Source organism: Perca flavescens, chromosome 13 (assembly GCF_004354835.1).
Source record: "Perca flavescens isolate YP-PL-M2 chromosome 13, PFLA_1.0, whole genome shotgun sequence".
NCBI lineage: Eukaryota > Metazoa > Chordata > Actinopteri > Perciformes > Percidae > Perca > Perca flavescens.
Window position 1 is genome coordinate 213,547 of NC_041343.1, and position 21,499 is coordinate 235,045.

Genomic DNA, 21,499 nt, shown 5'->3' on the forward strand with positions numbered 1-21,499 from the left:
GACTTTAGACTAGCACCGCTGACTTTAGACTATACCCACTGACTTTAGACTAGCACCACTGACTTTAGACTAGCGTCACTGACTTTGGACTAGCGCCACTGACTTTAGACTAGCACCGCTGACTTTAGACTATACCCACTGACTTTAGACTAGCAACACTGTCTTTAGACTAGCACCACTGACTTTAGACAAGCGTCACTGACTTTAGACTAGCACCACTGACTTTAGACTAGCACCACTGACTTTAGACAAGCGTCACTGACTTTAGACTAGCACCACTGACTTTAGACTAGCACCACTGAATTGTTTTCTGAAAGTGCAAAATAGCACCAAGTAACGCTTGTGCCGGAACACGCCTCCTCTTTTCGCTGAACCGCCCCCGGGAGCGCAAATTCATTCCCTAATTTACCGACGTGCGTCTGTGGAGGGAAAAGTCCGCTGTGCGTCGGGTGCAAAATAAAAATGATACATGCGTCGGTGTACAAAGGCAATTGCGCTGGGTGCAAGACAGGGCCCCTTGTGTACTTCTGATCATGTTCATGAGATCATTGTTGTATGCTTCGAATACAAATGCAGAATGAGCCCAAAGCAGACCCCAATTTCTAACACTCCTTGTTAAATGAAGGCAAAGGTGTGTATTGACAGTCATGTTCTCAAGTCCATAAAGGTCTTGCATCTCTACCACATATTGCAGTAGCAGCTCCTCAGCTTGCTGAATTTCAACTAAGCTGATTCTCTCAGCCAGTAAGATAGCTACACCTGGACAAGCATAGACCAGTGAAGGAGATACTTTTAAGGCAGAATTCCTTTCAACACCGGGATGCTATAGTATAGCAACCACATCAACCATTCGTGCACTTTCCAGAACTTTCTGTCCTTTAAGGAACAAGGTATCCTTGAAACATTGCATGGAGGTCTGATGTCTAGAAGCCTCTTATCTAACATGTGAATTGATCTGCCAATGTACCATGTTGTTTGATGATTCTCACTATTTAACCACAGCTTGGCCATTGTCCTTGCAATACCTAAAGAGACACTGTGCATGTAATCTGGGACACAGGACTCAATTATATTAAAATGTGGGACACGTAGTAAAATGCTTGGTCCTTTCACACCTTTAACAGGCATGCCAGATTCTAGAGCACATTTAATGTGCTCCTCAGTTTGAGCCTGGATTCGTAACTCACAGGATTCAACTGGGTATACACGTGTATAACCCCTGCCTTTTTCAACCATATCACCTCTCTGCAGGCAAAATGAACATCCATATTCACCATTGAATTGTTTGAAGTTCTGGATTACCGGCGTTGCTACTGAATCACGTACAAGTACCAGAGGATAAACTCCTGTGTTAGTAGTGAAAGATGTTTGCCAAGTGAACCCCTGAGTTTGTAGATGTAAAATCTCTTCAAAAAAGGGTTGAAGGTACACATTCATGTTGGTTTACTATTGCCAAACCATAGCCCACATAGCATTACATGCTTCTGTCTGTCAAACACTGGCAGTTCATTAATGATGCAAAAGAGAGGCCAAATGCTAAATGAGGAGGACTTAAAAATGGGCACAGCATCACAACTGCATGTTAGAGATATATTAGGTGAACGTAAAGGTGATTCGGGTGAGTCTGACAGTTGCTGATATAAAGCACCATCACATATGTCACTAATAACATTTGGATCCATTTCCTTTTCAAATTCATGGCTGACATGTTTAATGACATCTTTCTGCAAAAACAAAGTTTTTAGTTGCTCCTCTAAGGGCAGATAAAGGAAACAGTTTCCTCTGGACATCTGATTGGTCACCGTTGAGTTTTTTTTGCAAGATCTGCACTGTAAAGAGTCATCTGCCTGCTCCTCCATGATACACACACAGTTTTCACAGACATAGTGAACTTGCATATGGTTTCTAACATCCCCAAAGGTCTTCTGATGCAAGTAATTAGATGGAATTATAGGATCATGACTAATGAAATTTACTAATTGACCAATATCTTCTGTAGCCTTGTCAGTAAGTCCATGTTTTAATTTTAAGGCTAAAAAGTAGGCCTACTTGCTCCTTTGTTTGCTGGGAAGATCTGTTCTGCTGATATCCCTCCACATCAGGCTGGACTGGACCTTGATCTGTTTCATGATCAGATTCCGATAAATTTGCTGATCCAATTGCTGTTCTAGAAGTAACTGCTCCAATGGAATCGTCATGTGCCTATCCAAAAGCATAGATGTAACATTTCAGAAAATTAGACAAATTATAGAATCACAAAAATAAAAAAGGCCGCCCATCCCCTTCAAAGTAGTGTTCTTGTGTATGGATAAACACTTTAGATTTTCTCCACTGTGTCAATCCTTATCTTGGGGAAGAGGAGGGGTAAAAGCAGGGAGCCATATTCAGCAAGTGAGGGGTTGTGAAGAGCAACAGTGTTGTAAACTAGTATGAATTAGGCATCCACGATTTTGGGAAAAATGTGAATCACGATTTTTTAGCTTAGAATTGATATCACGATTCTCTGCAACGATTTTTTTTCTCATGAAGTGTAATGTTTATTGCACACAATCATGAACCATGACAAAACAAAACAAATTGGCAGTACCAAAAATATTTGTTTTGGCACCCATAGAACCAGAGTATCTGGAATTTTGGTGATTAAAACCTTTTCACAATATTCAAATTTTTAATTTGGGGATTTCATAAGCTGTAAGCCATAATCATTAAAATTATAGAAGTTATGTTCGGCTTGTTAAATATGTACATAGGTTGGGCCCCAAGGAAAAAGGCTGGGAACCACTGGTATAGATCATCATTTGAAAGATTGGTGTAAAAAAAAAAATCTGATCATTTTAATAACTAAGCACAATTGTATTAGGTTTAGTAACAACATTTTTAATTGTTATATTGTTTAAATGGTACAATTTCTGGTAAGCTAATTTTTTTTGTTATTGCTTGACACAAATTTTATGATTTCAATTCAGTGATTATGATTTTATTCAATATTGACTCATTAGGATAAATATTAGGTAGGCTACACAAGATAGGCATTCATTTTTCTCAAGACAAAAACAAAAAGAACCTCACCTAATCAACCCTCAGCTGGTAGTATTATTTAAGGTTAATTATAACTCAAATGGAATATAATGCTTTTTTTTACTGTATTGAATGATATAAGTAAAAATATAATGAATATTTAATATAGTAGGCCTACACATAATTACTGTATTTGCTTTGCAATTTTACTGTGCGTGAGAAAATGATGTCTAGCGTGTCAACAGTGTCAATTGCGTGTGTCTCACTGTGAATGCGTGAGAGTTGGTAGCTACGCACCAGACATGACCCTCGTCTTCTTGCTTGAATCCAAAATACTTCCACACCACCGAATGTGAGCAATTTTTTTTTTAGACTGAGTGGTTTGCTGATTCTCGTTACTAGACCTGGGGCTTCAGACTGGGTTTATTTCCAAACTACCGCGCTCGCAGCTCGACGACCAAAACACAAGACTAAAAGGTGCTTTGTCATTGGCTGAGGCAAGCCCTGAACTTTGTGAAAGCTGTCGTTTCAAAATAAAGGCCGATTTTATTTTATTTTTTGAAATTGAAGTTATTTAAAAATTAAATCGTGAACAGGGTGAATCGAGATCGCGATTTTATAACGATTTATCCTGCAGGCCTAGTATGAATATTATTGATATGAAAGCCATCCTGTCTGTTACATTTTCAATTCGTTTTTTAACTCACCATCTGAGGATCTGATTCATGATCAGATTCCGATAAATTTGCTGATCCAATCGCTGTTCTAGAAGTAACTGCTGCAATGGAATCATCATGTGCCTACCCAACAGCATAGATATAACATTTCAGAAAATTAGACAAATTATACAATTACAAATATAAAAAAAAACGCCCATTGTAAATACACTGGTCCAATTGAGTAAGGCCACGCATCATACAGATGTCCTTGTTCATTTATTTCCACGTTTTATCGTAAGACACCGTGAAAACTAAAAGAAAAATAAACACATAAAATACAATAAGTCAAATGCAATTCCACCAATCATTTCACAGTCTCTGAAACACGTTTCACCAACTAGACGGGCCCACAATGTTAGCTTCACAACAATACAGTAAATGTAAAGAAAGTACAACAATATTAAACATAAATGTGACAAGGCTGAAATACAAGGGCAAAATTACCGTGTGCGCCTCTTGAACCGTGCATAATCTTAATTTGAAGCCGTACATGTGTCTCTCTTGGCCACGTTTGCTCTCTATCTGTCTTCGACCCACAATGCAACAGGTGTGGCCTTCATTAAACTCTGGTCATTTGACCTCCACATACAAAAATGACATTTGTACTACAGAACAACATTCAAACCCACTTATTTTAAAGTAAAATATTTTTGTACAATTTTAAATTGAACATCCCCTTTTTAAACTCTTATTTATTAGATTTTTAATGTTTTTTAAATATGAAATTATCAGAAATATAGACCAAACGAGCAAATCTTTATAACACTGTCCCTCAGACAGTTACACTCCCATCAAATTACTATGATTTATGACACATTTATGGAAGCATTTGAATAAATCTAGTAATTTCCAGAAATAAACAACTGGTATTTTATACCTCGCAGGTCAACATTGCCACTTTAAACTCTCCTTACTTGTAGGTTCTTAGATATTAGTTCCATTACAACAATTTTAATTGTTTTCTACAAGTACAACTAACTTATGAATAGGTCGCTCAAAAATGGATGAGCTAGTAAGTCTTTGACCCTCTTTCTTGAGCTTTCTGTTTCCCATTTGTATTGTAACTTTACGCATGACCCATCTTCATCTTTACACACATCTAGTACCCTGCCAATTCTCCACTCATTACGGGGCACCTCATCTTCTTTGACAATGACTATATCGCCAATCTGCACATTACGCCTTGCAGAGTGCCAGCGTTGTCTGAGGATAATGTTTGTCAGATACTCTTTCTTCCATCTACTCCAGAATTGTTCTGTCAGGTACTGTACCCTGCGCCACCTTTTCTTGGCATACACATCTTCTGCCACAAATTTTCCTGGAGGAGGAAGCGGAACAGAGCTTTTCATGGTCAGCAAATGGTTTGGAGTAAGTGGTTCTAGACTTTTGGGATCATTGATGCTGTCAGTAGTGAGGGGACGACTGTTTACTATTGACATCGCTTCATAGAAAAATGTTCTTAAAGAAGCATCATCTAATCTTCCAGCACTCTTGGAGAGGACACAGCTGAGGACGCCCTAACTGTCCTTATCTGCCGTTCCCAAACCCCTCCCATGTGACTAGCATCAGGTACGTTCATGATAAAGTCACAATGTTTCTCAGCCAGGTAAGACGTCAGCCTGTCTTTATCAACTTCTTTAAAGGCCTTTGTGAGTTCATTTTTAGCCCCAACAAAATTTGTCCCTCGATCTGACCTGATTTGTCTTACAGCTCCACGAATAGCTATAAAACATCGCAGTGCGTTTATGAAGGCATCAGTTGTTAGATCTTCTAATATTTCAATGTGGATTGCTCTTGAGGACAGACAGGTGAATATCAGACCATATCCCTTATGCTCTTTACGACCCTGTTTAGTCAGAAAGGGCCCAAAACAATCCATCCCACAGAAGGAGAATGGTGGTGAGGGATCGACACGGTTAGGAGGTAGATCTGCCATCTTTTGTGTTTCTGTAGGTCTGCGAGCTCTTCTGCATGTGACACATTGTTTGATGTAGCTTGCCACAATTTTGCTGCCACCCACTACCCAGTAACCATGTGCTCTGAGCTCATTAAGAGTCTGTCCTCTGCCTTGATGCTGACTTTTTTCATGACAGTAACCTATGATCAGAGGTGTAATTACCCCATCTCTTGGTAAGATTACCGGATGCTTCAAGTCATGAGGTAAGGAGGCCTTCTTTAATCGCCCTCCCACTCTGAGAACACCGTCTTGCATTACCGGATCAAGCTGGAACAACTGATGGTTTTGTGGCAGTTTACCATGATTCAGCATTTGTATTTCCTCTTTGAAGGCATTCTTTTGAGCTAACTTCACAAGTACAAGACTGGCTTTCCTTCTGTCTTCTACACTTATGGGTTCTGCTGTTTTTGCTCTTTTTGCCAGTTTCTGGATTCGAGCAACAACATTCAACGTTGTATGCCATTTTGAGAAGCGCCCAAGTCTTTCCAGAAAGTTTTCCTCCTCGACTTCTGTCTGTAGTGCTTGTATTACTTTGACTTCTGGATCTCCCACCATAAGCTGTGGAGTTGACTTTTGGGTGACAATTTTCTTTCCCACAGGAATTTTGGTCCAGTGAACCACGATGAATTCATCAACTCAAATGTTTCTCTGATTCGTTGGACTCGATTAGCAACGAAAACATGAAACCTGCGTGACTCGTTGTTAATGTAGCCTAAGACTACCTGTGAGTCTGTCCAAAAGTATTCTTGGTCGATCTTGAGCTCCAGCTCCTCCTTTAACATACTGCCAACTGCTGAGGAGACCACTGCAGCTGTTAACTCCAGTCTAGTTATAGTTACAACTTTGGTGGGTGCAACCCTAGCTTTACCTATGACTAAGGAGCAATGCACTTTATCTTCTGTCACAACTCGGATATATGAACACTGACCGTACCCATAACTACTTGCATCCGAGAAGTGATGCAGTTCAATCCTCTGTACCATCCCTAGGTTTTCAGGAACAAAGCATCTTGGGATCTGGAGTTTCTGCAGATTCTGTAGATCGTTCAGCCAATTCTCCCATCGAGGCTTTAATTCTGCAGGCAGTTGTTCGTCCCATCCAATGCCCTTTTGGCACATCTCCTGCAGTATTTTCTTTCCCAGCAGAAGGAAAGGAGCCAGGAAGCCTAGCGGGTCAAACACAGAAGCGACTGTAGAGAGAATTCCCCGCCGTGACACTGGCTTCTCATCCAGGGCAACATTAAAGGAGAATGTGTCACTGTTCGCACTCCACTTCACTCCCAACACAGTCTGAACTGGGAGTTCCTCATGATTGAGATCCACATCCTGTACTCCACTGGCTAGTTCCCTGTCAGGGATAGACTCCAAGACTTCTCTGTTGTTTGAGATGAACTTGTGAAGATGTAATCTCCTTTCGCACATACATTTTGCGCTTCTCTGACTAGTTTGATGGCTGTGTCCACAGAGTCTACGCTGATCAACCCGTCATCAACATAAAAATTCTTTCTTATGAAGTTGGCTGCTGCGGGATACTCCTTCTCGTTTTTGCTTGCGAGGTACTTCATTCCATAATTTGCGCAGCCTGGAGAAGATGCTGCTCCAAACAGATGGACCCGCATTCGATATTCTTTTGGCTCTGTCTTTGTATCACCGTTTTCCCACCACAGGAATCGTAAGTAGTCTCTATCCTCTGGGCTTTACATGGAACCTATGGAACATTTTTTCAACATCACAGATCAGTGCGATTGGGTGTTTGCGGAACCTGCAGAGTACTCCTGTCAATCCGTTTGTGAGGTCGGGTCCGGTTAACAAGTGATCATTCAGAGCTGTGCCCTCATACTTGGCTGAGCAATCAAACACAACCCTAATTTTTCTGGTTTTCTAGGGTGGTATACTCCCTGGTGAGGAATATACCAGACATCTCCTGCCCTGGGTTGGTTCTCAGCTTTCTCTGCATCCCCATCTTTAAATACACTGTCCATGAACTTAATGTAGTCATCTTTGAATCTTGGATTTCTCTCAAATTTTCTCTTCAGCTGCTTCAGCCGCACCAAAGCCAGACGCTTATTTTCTGACAGTTGTGGGCGTGTCTTAAAAGGAAGAGGCATCTCAAGGTGTCCATCTGCATTCTGGTGTATTTTTTCATTCAGTAAATGCATGAACTGAATGTCATATTGTGATATGCTCTTTTCCCCTGGGTTAGTATCTTTGAAGTCAGCTTCAAGGGCTCTGATGACATTGGCTGGTGTCAATGGTGGAAGTTCCTTGACAGATACCCGATGGCACAGACCGGTCACTTCTGTTGACTTTGCAACCTGAGATGAATTGCCAACAATGCTCCAACCCAGGTCAGTTTTGATACCATACGGCTCACAGTCACCTCCTGTTATGACTCGTCGTGGAGCCAAGGCTCTGGGGCAATCATAGCCTATGAGGAGTCCAACCTCACACTCCATCAGCTCTGGTATTTCCTGTGCTATTTGGGTCAAATGTTTCCACTTTTGGCAGTTTCAGGGGTAGGAATGTGAGAACGTTCAAGTGGAATGAAGTCTCTGGTGTAAGCAGGTGGCAAGTTGACAAAGCTTTTTGAGGTAAACCCTCTAATTCTAAGCCCACTGACTCTTTCACTCTGAACAATGGAATCTTTTCCCATCATAGTGGTAAGCTTCAACTTGACTGGCTCTGAACCCGCCCCCATCTTCTCACTTACCCCTTGGTCTACAAAGGTGTTGCTACTCTGCGTATCTAGTAGGGCATACACTAAGGTCTCTGTTTCAGGGGTGGTGACTGAAGAAATCCAAACAGGCACTATCATGGATGTGCTCCCACCTTCACCTCTATCCACGCAGCAGGAAAGGGAAGATGTGTTTTCTTCTGCTTGCATAGCATGAGAAGAAGATGCGTCTGCTGTAGCAGATCGGTCCTCGTGAAGTGGTGTTGGATGAGGTTTCTTACATATGCCACAAGCTGCTTTATTCTTGCAGTTCTTTGCATTGTGTCCCCTCCTAAGACAACCAAAACACAGGTTATTGTCTAATACGAACCTTTTCTTTTCCTCTGCAGGCTTACCGGAGAGCTTCTGGCATTTGTGGATGGAGTGGCTCTCTCCACAGCATAGGCATGTTACTGGGTTAGAAGAGAATGCTGATATGCTCACTTTCCTTGATCCATTTGAATCTTTTGAGCTGTTCTCTACAGCACTGTTTGTTTTCAAACTTGACATTGATTTATCAGATGTATCTGCTTTCACATTTGTACTGAATGCACTAGCCTTTGGACGTTTTACATCTCTTAGTGGCCTTTCTTCAGGAGACTTTAAAGCTTGAAAGGATGTCACAGGATTGCAGGCTATATCTGCTTCCTTTGCTAAAAAGTCTGCAAACTCCTTGAAATTGGGATATTCCTCTGTTTGTCGCAGCTGCTTTGTGACATGGCGATTCCAGCGAGAGGTCAACCAATCTGGGAGTTTCTGGAGGATCTTTCGGTTTTCCTCACAGTCATTCAATACCTGGAGTCCCTTGATGTGAGGCATGGCGTTGCTGCATGCTGTCAGGAAATCACTAAATTGTCTTAATTTCACTGACTCTCTTGAGCCAATCTTAGGCCAGTTGTTCAATTTTTCTCTGTATGCACACTGGATCACAAAGGGATGGCCGTATCGAGCATTCAATGCTTCCCATGCTTGATTGTAAGCTTCATCATCCTTTCTGTAGAAGGCTCCTTCTACTACGGATCTTGCCTCACCACCGATGTACTTCTGCAGGTAAAACAACCTGTCCACTGGATTTATACATCGACGTTCTATTAGTGCTTTGAAATTTGTTCTCCACTCTAAGAACTTAAGTGGGTCTCCTAAAAAGACTGAGGGTTCAGGTGTAGGAAGTCTTGTAAGAAACATTGCATCATGCAGGGCTTGTACTAATGATGATTCCTTGCTAGTATTGGTTGTTTGTTCATCATCATTCTTATCGTTTTTCTTTTTAATTTCTTTACGTGGTACTGGAGGTGTTGCTTGGTCTTCGCTGCAAATCTCATTTGAGTCCGCTTCAGAGTATGCCCTAAGCTTAGCAGCTATCACATTAAGATCTCTCTGGTTTTCCAGTCTTTTAAGTTCTTGCTTTTGTGCAGCAATTGCCTCCTCCATATTTATTTCAACCTTCTTTGCGGCCAGCTGCGCTGCGCACTCCGCCCTTTTTGCTGTTATGCTTTGCTGTTCTGATGACTGTGAAGAACGGTTTGAGTGGTGGCTACGAACAGTAGATTTGGTCTTTGAAGACCCAAATATTGACTGGGCATACTCTCTATCCAGTATCACATGAAGTCTTGCGTTTTCTGCTTTAGCATCAAATTCCTCTTGCCCTACTTCACTCATGCGTACCTTCATTAGCTCCATCAAGTCTCTTGATACCGCTGAGCAGGAATCCACCTTCCTTCTAATCTCAGTAGAGGGTGTTGATTGAGATCGTACATTTACGTACGCATCTTTAACTTGTTTCTCTAGCCCTTCCACGGCATCCATCATTTCACTCAAGTCTTCATCAGAGCACTCATCTTTAAGATTGATGCGTGCAGCTTTAACCTGCTCTTTCCATTTTTCATACAGTGTTATGAATTTACCCTCATTTTGAGAGGTCTCTTGTTGCTTCAGCTCCAGCATTTTTGGGGTTAACTTTTCTCTCGTGAAGATCTCCTGAGGTTGTCTGTCTGGGAGGTGTTAGAGCTAGGCTCAACTGTTGATATTTTTAGTATCTCTATTTTAGCAAGAATTTCACCTATACATATTTCTAGTCTCTCCCTTTCAGCTTCCTCTGTTTGTGCCTTTAACTGTACTCTCAAACTGCTTAACTCCTTTTGCAGGGACTCTATTTTTTCACTTAATTTGGCACTTGGTGATTTTTCATCCTGAACTGACATTTCACAGATTTTGGAAAATGCGCTGTATACATCAAATTATTACTAACTGTACAGGTAAACCCTTTACAACTATGTAGTTATCATTGCGATCGACTACTATTTCTATTCACTCAACTCGTTAAGAGTATTTGAACTCTCAGATGAAAGCTATTACCAATAACATTAAAACATTAATAACAATTAGGCCTACACTGATAACTCAGGAACAACAGTTGGGCTATAAAAACAAATAAAGTACCCTATCGTTAATAAACCAGTTTTTTTTTTTTTTTTAACAAGTTTCCTTTAACATTTTTTTTTTTTTTTTTTTTTTTTTGCTTATAAGGATTAATGAGCGAATCTCTCTTAATGAACCAGTAGTTTGTTTATCAAGTCCCTTCTTTCAAACTGTACAAAGGTCCATAAAGAAGCACAGAGTAGCACAATCAAACCTGGCGCTGTCTGTGGAGCCGCCCGTTTTGTGTTGACAGCACTGGGCCGAAACAGTTTCTGCACTCTGGCCAGTAGAGGGTATTTGCGGAGCTAGTCCTCGCTGTGGGGGCCTCTATTGGCGAAATCGCGGCACTCTCCGCCCTGTCTCAGGAACGACTCTCCTTCCTTCTTCCGTGGATCAGCTCGCCACTTCTCTCGCTTCTTGTCCGGTCACACGCTGCCTCAACGATGCTTGTCTCTCTCTCTCTCTCTCTCTCTCTCTCTCTCTCTCTCTCTCTCTCTCTTCCCGGACACCGCTGGTCTTTAGTAAGACTCTCACTTTAGACTCTTGGCCATGCTGGCGTTACGTTTTCACTGTAAATACACTGGTCCAATTGAGTAAGGCCACGCATCATACAGATGTCCTTGTTCATTTATTTCCACGTTTTATCGTAAGACACCGTGAAAACTAAAAGAAAAATAAACACATAAAATACAATAAGTCAAATGCAATTCCACCAATCATTTCACAGTCTCTGAAACACGTTTCACCAACTAGACGGGCCCACAATGTTAGCTTCACAACAATACAGTAAATGTAAAGAAAGTACAACAATATTAAACATAAATGTGACAAGGCTGAAATACAAGGGCAAAATTACCGTGTGCGCCTCTTGAACCGTGCATAATCTTAATTTGAAGCCGTACATGTGTCTCTGCTGCCACGTTTGCTCTCTATCTGTCTTCGACCCACAATGCAACAGGTGTGGCCTTCATTAAACTCTGGTCATTTGACCTCCACATACAAAAATGACATTTGTACTACAGAACAACATTCAAACCCACTTATTTTAAAGTAAAATATTTTTGTACAATTTTAAATTGAACATCCCCTTTTTAAACTCTTATTTATTAGATTTTTAATGTTTTTTAAATATGAAATTATCAGAAATATAGACCAAACGAGCAAATCTTTATAACACTGTCCCTCAGACAGTTACACCCATCCCCTTCAAAGTAGTGTTCTTGTGCATGGATAAAAACTTTAGATTTTCTCTTTACTGTGTCAAATCTTTATCTTGGGGAATAGGACGGGTAAAAGCAGGGAGCCATATTCAGCAAGTGAGGGGTTGTGGAGAGCGCCAGTTGTGTTGTAAACTAGTATGAATATTATTGATATGAAAGCCATCCTGTCTGTTACATTTTCAATTCGTTTTTTAAATCACCTTCTGAGGTACTGTGAATTCCTGTTGGCTGGTACTGCCTTGGTCTGGTTCTTGTTCTTCAGCTGTGTTTCTGCAAAGCGAGTGAAAAATTATTATTATGCCAGACAATAATAATAATTAAAAAAAATATATAGATACTGACAGTTAATCGCATAGCAAAGACTGTTTAGGAACATACATTTTTACTGGCTTTAACTTGTTGACGTGCACGGAAATAGAGCGCCACCAGCCCAGCGCCAAACTCTGAGCACATAACAAAATCGGATTTTAAGGTTGTAAATGCTCCCGTTAAAGGGGTGATAGATGCAAAACCGATTTTTATCCTGTCATAGTTGAATAACGACAGTTCGGTGGAAATACATAGAAGCTCAAAATCCCATTGACACGCCTTTACTATGAAAATCTCATATTTTGAAACTGCCGCTGACAACAGGTGAATCTCAACAAAGCTGGAAGTTGACGTCAACCTCCCAAAAACCGGAACCTCTGTCAGCCCATGGGTGTATTAAGAGAACGGTCACGCCCCAACATTTACATAGGCTACACAACTGACCTGAGATCAGGTAGTCTTCTGAATCTAGGTCGCGCAGATCTCTGCTATTCCATTACAAAATTCACTTCTGAAACTTTTTTATGCGAGAAATCAACTATGTAAAGCTCAAATATGGGCCGCTTTACAAAAATGGATGGCTAATTGCAAATTTTGTCCGACTGTGTGTCGGAATTCAGCGGCCGGTGCTGCCTGTGTTGTTGCCTCGCCGCCCGGCCTGCCTTCCTTCACAGACCCCGACCTGGTCTGAGCTCAATTGAACTCCCACAGCACTCCATACCCGCGCAAAGTCACCGGTTTTTGGCTAATGGACTACTAAACGCCGGTGCACTGACAGAGCTCCAGGGCCTGCAGCTCCCCTCTTCCTGCTAGCTAAATGCCCGGTGTGTGTGAGTGAAAGCACGGTCAGCGAGCTTGTTACACCAGCAATCTGTTACCAAAGTTCCAGTTAATCTTTTAATGTGTGTAATTATAATGTGTTGAGTTATTTAAACAAACGATTGGGGAAATAAACGCCGCTTGTCCGCGAGTCTCATTGATAGAGCCTGCTGCTGGATGGAGCTCTATCAATGAGAGCTAGCTAGCCTCCTCTTAGAATTCCTCTGAAATTCACAAATATTCATTAACTTGAAATTGGACACCGTTGTTAGCTTTATAAGACCTTTAGGGAGATGTTGTATAAGTGGCGTGACGAAATTTAAACCGTAAATATACAGAAATTATGCGGAAAATGAAGCTAACTATCCGTGATTTGTAGCTAGCTACACATAGCTAGGATTGAAGGGACAGTCATAGCTAACAAAACCCCCACTGTTCACAAAAATTCATTAACTTGAAATCGGACACCGTTGTTAGCTTTATAAGACATTTAGGGAGATGTTGTATAACTGGCATGACGAAATTCAAACTGTAAATATACAGAAATTATGCCGAAAATGAAGCTAACTATCCGTGATTTGTAGCTACACATAGCTAGGATTGAAAGGACAGTCATATATATCGAAACCCCTAATGTTCACAAAAATTCATTAATTTGAAATCAGACACCATTGTTAGCTTTAAGACTAGCAGGAAGAGGGGAGCTGCAGGCCCTGGAGCTCGGTCAGGGCAGGGGCATTTAGTAGTCCATTAGCCAAGATTAGAGCAGGCCGGGGTCTGTGAAGGAAGGCAGGCCGGGCGGCGAGGCAACAACACAGGCAGCACCGGCCGCTGAATTCCGACACACAGTCGGACAAAATTTGCAATTAGCCATACATTTTCGTAAAACGGCCCACATTTGAGCTTTACATAGTTGATTTCTCGCATAAAAAAGTTTCAGAAGTGAATTTTGTAATGGAATAGCAGAGATCTGCGCAACCTAGATTCGGAAGACTACCTGATCTCAGGTCAGTTGTGTAGCCTATGTAAATATTGGGGCGTGACCGTTCTCTTAATACACCCATGGGCTGACAAAGGTTCCGGTTTTTGGGAGGTTGACGTCAACTTCCAGCTTTGTTGAGATTCGCCTGTTTTCAGCGGCAGTTTCAAAATGAGATTTTAATAGTAAAGGGGCCTCAATGGGATTTTGAGCTTCTATGTATGTCCTATTTACCCACCGAACTGTCGTTATTCAACTATGACAGGATAAAAATCAGTTTTGCATTATATCATGCCTTTAACATGTGTACTGACACTGACAAAACACTGTTCTGATTGTGATTACTGTATGCTATTAACAGGTCCAGTGATTTGGGGCAGCAGCTAAATTCGTCGTGGGGAAGAGAGGGCCAGAGAGACCATGGGGGCCAATCTTGGCCTAGCGGCCAAGGTTCACTGGTTTGGCTGGTGTGCGTTTCAAAATCCACTAAGTAGGCAAGGAGAGGATTTAAAAGTTTAACAAGTATTTATTTAAGTAAAATCATAAGAGCATAAACGTGTACACGGGTCCGAGTCGAGCAGGCACACAGGCTTCTCTCATCAGACTGAATTTTCTGGCTTATACATGAATTCATATATCAGTCTCTAAGAGCATTTTGATTTGTTTATTAAAGTTGGAGGAGTACCGTGGTTTAGACTTAGCGTCCCCTGGTTGGTGCACAGACTGGTCCCAGTCTTTTGGCACACGCCTTCTTCATCAGCTGTTAGGCAGACTTTAGCTATGCTGATGGTCAGAAAGAACAATGCGCCACTGTTGCCTGTCACAGGTTGAGGAGTAACTTATTCTCATGGTCAAACTGATATCAAACTGATATTAACTTTGTTGCTGCACTTTTGTTGCTTTCTGACCACCGTCATACAGTGCTGCTGTACAACAGTACAACAGTATCCTTTTCTTATTTTGCATGACTAAGCTGTCACAGTGCTCTTCCACTAAACACACAACTATAATTCAACTATGATTTGTATCCTCATAAAGCATAGCCAGCTTGACTGATTATTTTTATTTCTTACAGATCCCCCTTTTCACACCTCAGGTGTGAATACTACTAAGCTTAAGATTATATGGCCCTCAAACTGGTAAATAATTGTCCGCACTAGGGGAAGAAGAAGCAAGATTAATATAGCATAGCATTACATTGGTGATTCACTTCCTTCATTGTCCGAATCAGTCTCATCACCATCCTCCATCCCCAACAGGGGCATGGAGTAGGCTGGAGGAGCATCTTTCTGGGGATCTTTTTTGGTCAGAGCCACATCAATCCATCTGTTCACCAGAGTGCGACAACAAGGGATGCAACAGCATCCACAACACACCAATATGCCCACAAACACTGCCACGGACATAAGCATGGAGAGCACAATTGCTTTGTATTTGCCAAAAACGTCCTCCAGCAAACTGGTGATGAGGTTTTCAGCCACACCCGAGTTCTCTGCTAATTCATTGGCTAGAGAGGTCAACCCCTCCAAGGCTCTAGGGATGCTACCATCCGGGGCAGTATTATTGGGAATAAATGTACAACAAGCATCTCCAAACATGTGGCACACACCCCCTTTTTCTGCCAACAACATGTCCAGTGCTATACGGTTCTGAAATGCCATGAGTGAGGAGGCGGCTAATTGTTCGGACACACCCCTCAGGCCATCCCTAGTCCGGTTCAAAAACCTCTGCTGGTTGTAGTATATATAATTTATCCAGTCCACATTCTTGTTTGTAGTTATCCAGGGCAGTATAGACTCAAAACCCTTTGCTATCTGATTCTGAGCTTTGAACTCCTCTGGTACACCCCTTGGTATTCCAATTGCATCTATATACACCCTACTATCTATAGACCCGAACGGGGTGCTTGGATCTCCCCATGTACCAAAACCCAAGTCAGTGTCTCTTTTAGCCCTCTTCAAGGAATGTTTGTGGTAGGTAGACTGTACTGTCTCCTCTAGCTTCCCTGCGCTAATAGGAAGCATGGTAATTGGCAGTAATAGGGACACTAAGGCGCAGGTTCCCCCCCATTTAGCAGGTAAGGATGGTCTAAGGCGGGGCTGTGTCCCACACATCCACCAGACATCAGCGAGTCCCTTACTCTGATTGTTAAACATCGACTGTGTGACATTGGGAACGAACAAAGATGTTCTTCTTAGGTAGGTGTCCCACATTCATGGTAGAGCTGTTGGGTTGTGTGATGCAAGTATAGTTACCAGGGTAGGCGACCACTCCTGGAGGCGGTTGTATTGCACGCACTCTGGGATACAGGAGAGACAGGGTCCTGCAGACATCACTTTCCATGGTCACATCACTGTAAAGACTTAACATACAATTATAACCAATAAGGTCATCCACAGGTGAGAGTGGGAATGGTACGGTCCCCAAATGAGGTCTTGCTTTAGCACAGATAACACAGTCAGACATTTTATGCGTTCTAGCAGTATATTTCATCATTTTGAGCCACATGTTACCTGAGGGTGTGAAACCAGTTTCCATCTCCAACCTTTCCTCAATGGTAAAGTCCTCTAGGTTCAAATATTTCACTAATGGCCCTTTAGAGTCTTTCAGGACACCCATACCTGTGTTCATTGCGTCAACCTGGGAAGTAATGGATGTGGACGGTGTACTATTACTCCATGGGTGACTCGAATGATGAACTGTCCTAATGGATCTTTCCCTTCAGCATACAATCCCATAACATAAGTCCCTGCATCCTCTTGTTTTGGATCCTTCAACGTCACATATATAGGATTACATTTCTGTTTCTGGCATCGTCCTTCCTGCTTTCTACCTACACTCAGTCTGGATTTGAGGTCCCTATGTGTTATCGTAAGGTGCATTGTATCATATGGTTCACATCCCACATTTCCCCAATCTGAGCCTGTGTTAGCTATGGCACACTTCCAACTGCTACACCACTTGTCTGAGTTGGTCGTGACGCATATGTATATGACTTCCTCTCTTCTGTCTTTGGTGGTGCATGGCACTATGTCGCATAGGTCTAATAGGGCTGTGCTTGTGTGTCCCCTAATAAATGACAATGTGATCTGTCCCTTTTGTTCTAGTCACCTGAACCTCCCTTCTTCCTCTGTCATATTTGGTATCTATGAACCAAAATAACAACATAACGAGTATGGCTGTAGATATTAGCATACCTAACCAGACCTTCCATGTGCATCCATAGTAGTATTTTTGTCTGGGTTCACTCCCTTGGCCTGATTGCCTAAGTTTGAGCAGGGAGCGGCATTGTTGATCAAATCAGCTCTAACTTCCCTCAAATCACGGGAAGGTGTAGGTGCTGGGGCACAATGTGTCAGGTGGTGCCAAGCAGCTCCTGCCCGGCCTTTTACTTGGACAGAGTGTGAAGTAACCTCCCTCACTTAAATGACGGTCCAAGCCACCTGGGCTCGGTCCACTTTCTCTTGTGGACTTTCACTCGCACCCAGTCACCTACCTTGACACTGCTCCGGGGCTCCTCTTCTCCCGGGGTCTGTGCTCTGGCGACCTGTTCAGATAAAACTGAAGTAAGACAGGTCAATTCATGTAGTCATCATATTCTTGTTTACACACATCCAGGGATGGCATATGACCTCCATCCCTGGGTGGGCCTGGCATTTTTCTTCCAGTCAGTAACTCATGAGGAGATAAGTGTGTGTCAGATCCTGGGGAACTGCGCATGGACATAAGAGCTAACGGCAGTGCTTCTACCCATGTTAGTTTTGTACCTTCACATGCTTTAGCGATTTTTCTTTTCAGTGTCTGGTTGGCCCTCTCCACTAATCCCTGTGATTGTGGATGATAAACTGACCCATATCTGTGTATGATCCCTAATGCCTCTTCTACTTTCTGTAGATGTTTGTTAGCAAAATGAGATCCATTGTCTGATCTTATTGTGCGTGGTACGCCATATCTGGGTACTAGTTCATTTTTCAGCCATTTTACAACTGTCTGTGCTGTTTCATCTTTACTTGGCATCGCTTCAACCCATTTTGTGAATCTGTCTACCATTACAAGGAGATACCTTTTTCCCCCTACTCTGTTCTCTGGCCCCATATCTGTGAAATCTATGGTGATGTCTTGAAAGGGGGCTGTAGGCACAGGGAATTTTCCTGCTGGGGCCTTGAATGGTTTCTTGTTATTGTGTTTGTTGCATGTGTCACATTCTTCCACAAAGTTGGTGATGTTGTCTGACATCCATGGGTGCCACCATAGTTCTTTCATGTTTGTAAGGGTTCTTCTGGTTCCCTCATGGGTGGGTCCGTGCATGGTTGGGAACAATAGTCGACATAGCTTTGCCGGAGCCACTATGTGTCCAGTGAGTGACCTCCAAATGCCGTCTTTATCCTTGCATGCTCCTTTTCTCTGCCATTCTGAATGTTCATATGGTCTGGCCTCTTCTTGGATGTCTTTTATGTTTTCTGTGGTTAGTTCTGTTGGTCCTCCCTCTGGTTGCAGTGTCATTTGTCTGGGAGTGTACCCTCCAACTTCTTTGGCTCTTTGGTCTGCTGCTTCATTTCCTTTTGCCACCCTTGTGTCTGCTTTGTCAAGTCCTTTGCACTTCATTATTGCTTCCAGTAGGGTTACCAGTTGATCCTTGTGCTTGACAGGAGTCTTGCTGGTGGTCAGGAAATTCCTCTTCTGCCATTGTGGTCCATCTATATGCACCGCTCCATGTGCGTATGCTGAGTCTGTGTAGATATTGACCCTTTTCCCTTCTGACCACTGCAGTGCTTTTGTGAGTGCCAATATTTCAGCCATTTGTGCTGATGCAGGTTGTGGTATTATTCCTGAGTCCACTTCCAACTTTCGTATCCATGGTCCAGCTCCCTGGGTGATTGGCGGGAGGTCATCCAGTAACCCCTCCAGATCTCTGTGTTTGAATGGCACATACACTCCAAAGTTGGTTGAGGGGTGTTCCATAATAGGGAAAGCTCCAGCCCCCCTTTTTTGGGGTCTGTCTCTAAGGTCATATACTCTTCTTGCTTCATCCATGACCTTCGCTTCTCCTTCAAACACACCTTGCAGCTGCAGTTTCTGCATGCCTCCATCGTGTGGGGGACCCCTTTTGGTGAAGTGTTTTATAATTCTGTGCTGCTTTTCATCTTCATCGTCAGTAGAGGATACGTCAGTTCCTGATTCCTTCAAGCTAACTGCTGAGGTGTGGCTGGAGAAGGTGTAGTCAGAGTGTTTGGAGACTTTATCTGAGGGGGCATACTCATTTACAAATGGATCAAAAGGAGGTGGTCTCACTTGCAGACCCCCTCTAGGAGTGCTCTGGGACCGAGGTTGGGGCAGGAGTTGAGGCGTTGATTGTGATGGTGGCAGCTGGAGTGATGCAGTGGATGGTCCTGGGGGTCCTTGGCCTGATGGCGACTGTGTCCCAACCATGGATTCCCCCTTGAGCTGGCTCATTTCTGCTCTGGTGTTTTGCATTTGATTTTCTAGTTTGTCAACTGTGTCAGTCAGGTCGGCTGTGCATTTCACCAGATTTGCCAGGTCGTTGTGTTGGGGATGTCAGATCCAGAACTCCTCCATTCACTTCCAGTACACCTCTCTTTACTGGCACCACAGGAGCTTGAACCACTGTTATAGCCTCGTAGGATGGAGGTGCTGTTGGTTGTGGCAGGGAAGGGTACATGCTGGCAGTGGCTGTGGTTGGGTTATTATTAGTCTTTTCTGGTACTACTTCAGTTGTGCCACCAGATGTTGCCAACTTATCATTTTTCCTTTTCAGTTTACCCAGCAGTTCAGTCAGCCCGATTGTGACATCTTTCTCCACGGCTTTCTTTTGTTTACGCCCCCATGCAGGCCCCCACCTACTACTCCCTTTTTCTTTCCATTCTGTGTCTGCCACTCGTGCCTGACTCTCTGCTCTGATATTCAAAGTTCTCAATACACTCTCATCTCTCCCTATGTCTGCCAACAGTCCTTCCTTTTCCCACTTACAGAGTATCTTTTTCCCTGTCTCAACCCATTGTTTCTGCTGCCCCCCCGGTGCTTTCTTCCCCAGTTTCACCAACAGAAAAGCTTTCAGTTCTTCCATTTCAGCACTGTATGCACAATCTTTCACTTCTTTATGCCATGATACAGTTCCCAACAGCACCCGAAACACACTATATATAAGAAACCGTATATATTTTCAACGAACAATTGTCTCTGCTTTTCAAAGTGTCAATTTGGCTCTGTAACGTCAGTCTGTCTCTTGTCCTGCTGTATGTTGCTCTCAAAATCTGAGTCTAGCTCTAAACTCACTTCGTCACCACTACCTGTTACTGTTTCACTCTTCCTAAAGTATTCTCTCCTGTCCGTTCGGACACTTCACACAATGAACCTTCACTAGTAATTGTTTCTACTTCAAGCTGTGCCTTATTCATTTTATCCTCTTCACAGTATACCTCAAAATCAAACAGTGCTCTAGTAATTTTATTCTCTTCACAATATACTTCAAAATCTGCCTCCGTATCGAAATGTAAAACGTTTTCTGTCATTGCATTGAATTCACAATCATTGGCTTTTTACAGTATCTACCAACCAACCAACTGAGATTCCTCTAATTAAGTCAAATTAAACCAACTCTCCGATTTTTCTAACCAAGAGCTTTTTACGGTGAATTCACAATCATTGGCTTTTTACAGTATCTACCAACCAACCGATTGAATAACCAACCATTGGCTTTTTACAGTATCTACCAACCAACCGACTGAGATTCCTCTAATTAAGTCAAATTTACCAACTCTCCGATTTTTCTAACCAAGAGCTTTTTTACGGTGAATTTACAATCATTGGCTTTTTACAGTATCTACCAACCAACCGATTGAATAACCAACCATTGGCTTTTTACAGTATCTACCAACCAACCGACTGAGATTCCTCTAATTAAGTCAAATTAAACCAACTCTCAGATTTTTCTAACCAAGAGCTTTTTACGGTTTTATTTCACCCAATGTACTCAACTTTCCGACCAGTTGTAGATCAAAAGCTTTTTACGAGTCTCTTATAGCCAATTTATAGGTCTCGTCAGACCATTGAACCTTCGAAGGTTTACCTCTTTGATTTTAGTTTTGCCGAACTCTCCGATTTCAATGAACCAAGAGCTTTTTACAGGTCTAATTTAGATTTAATTTTTGTCGCCCAACTCCCCGATCACGGCGAACCAGGAGCTTTTTACAGGCTAATTTAGATTTATTTTTTGTTGCCCAACTCCCAGGTCACAGTAGACCAGGAGCTTTTTACAGGCTTTCTTTTCACTCTGTTAACAGTTCTTATTTTGCAATTTCGTTTTACTGTTTAGTTTTCTTTTATACTC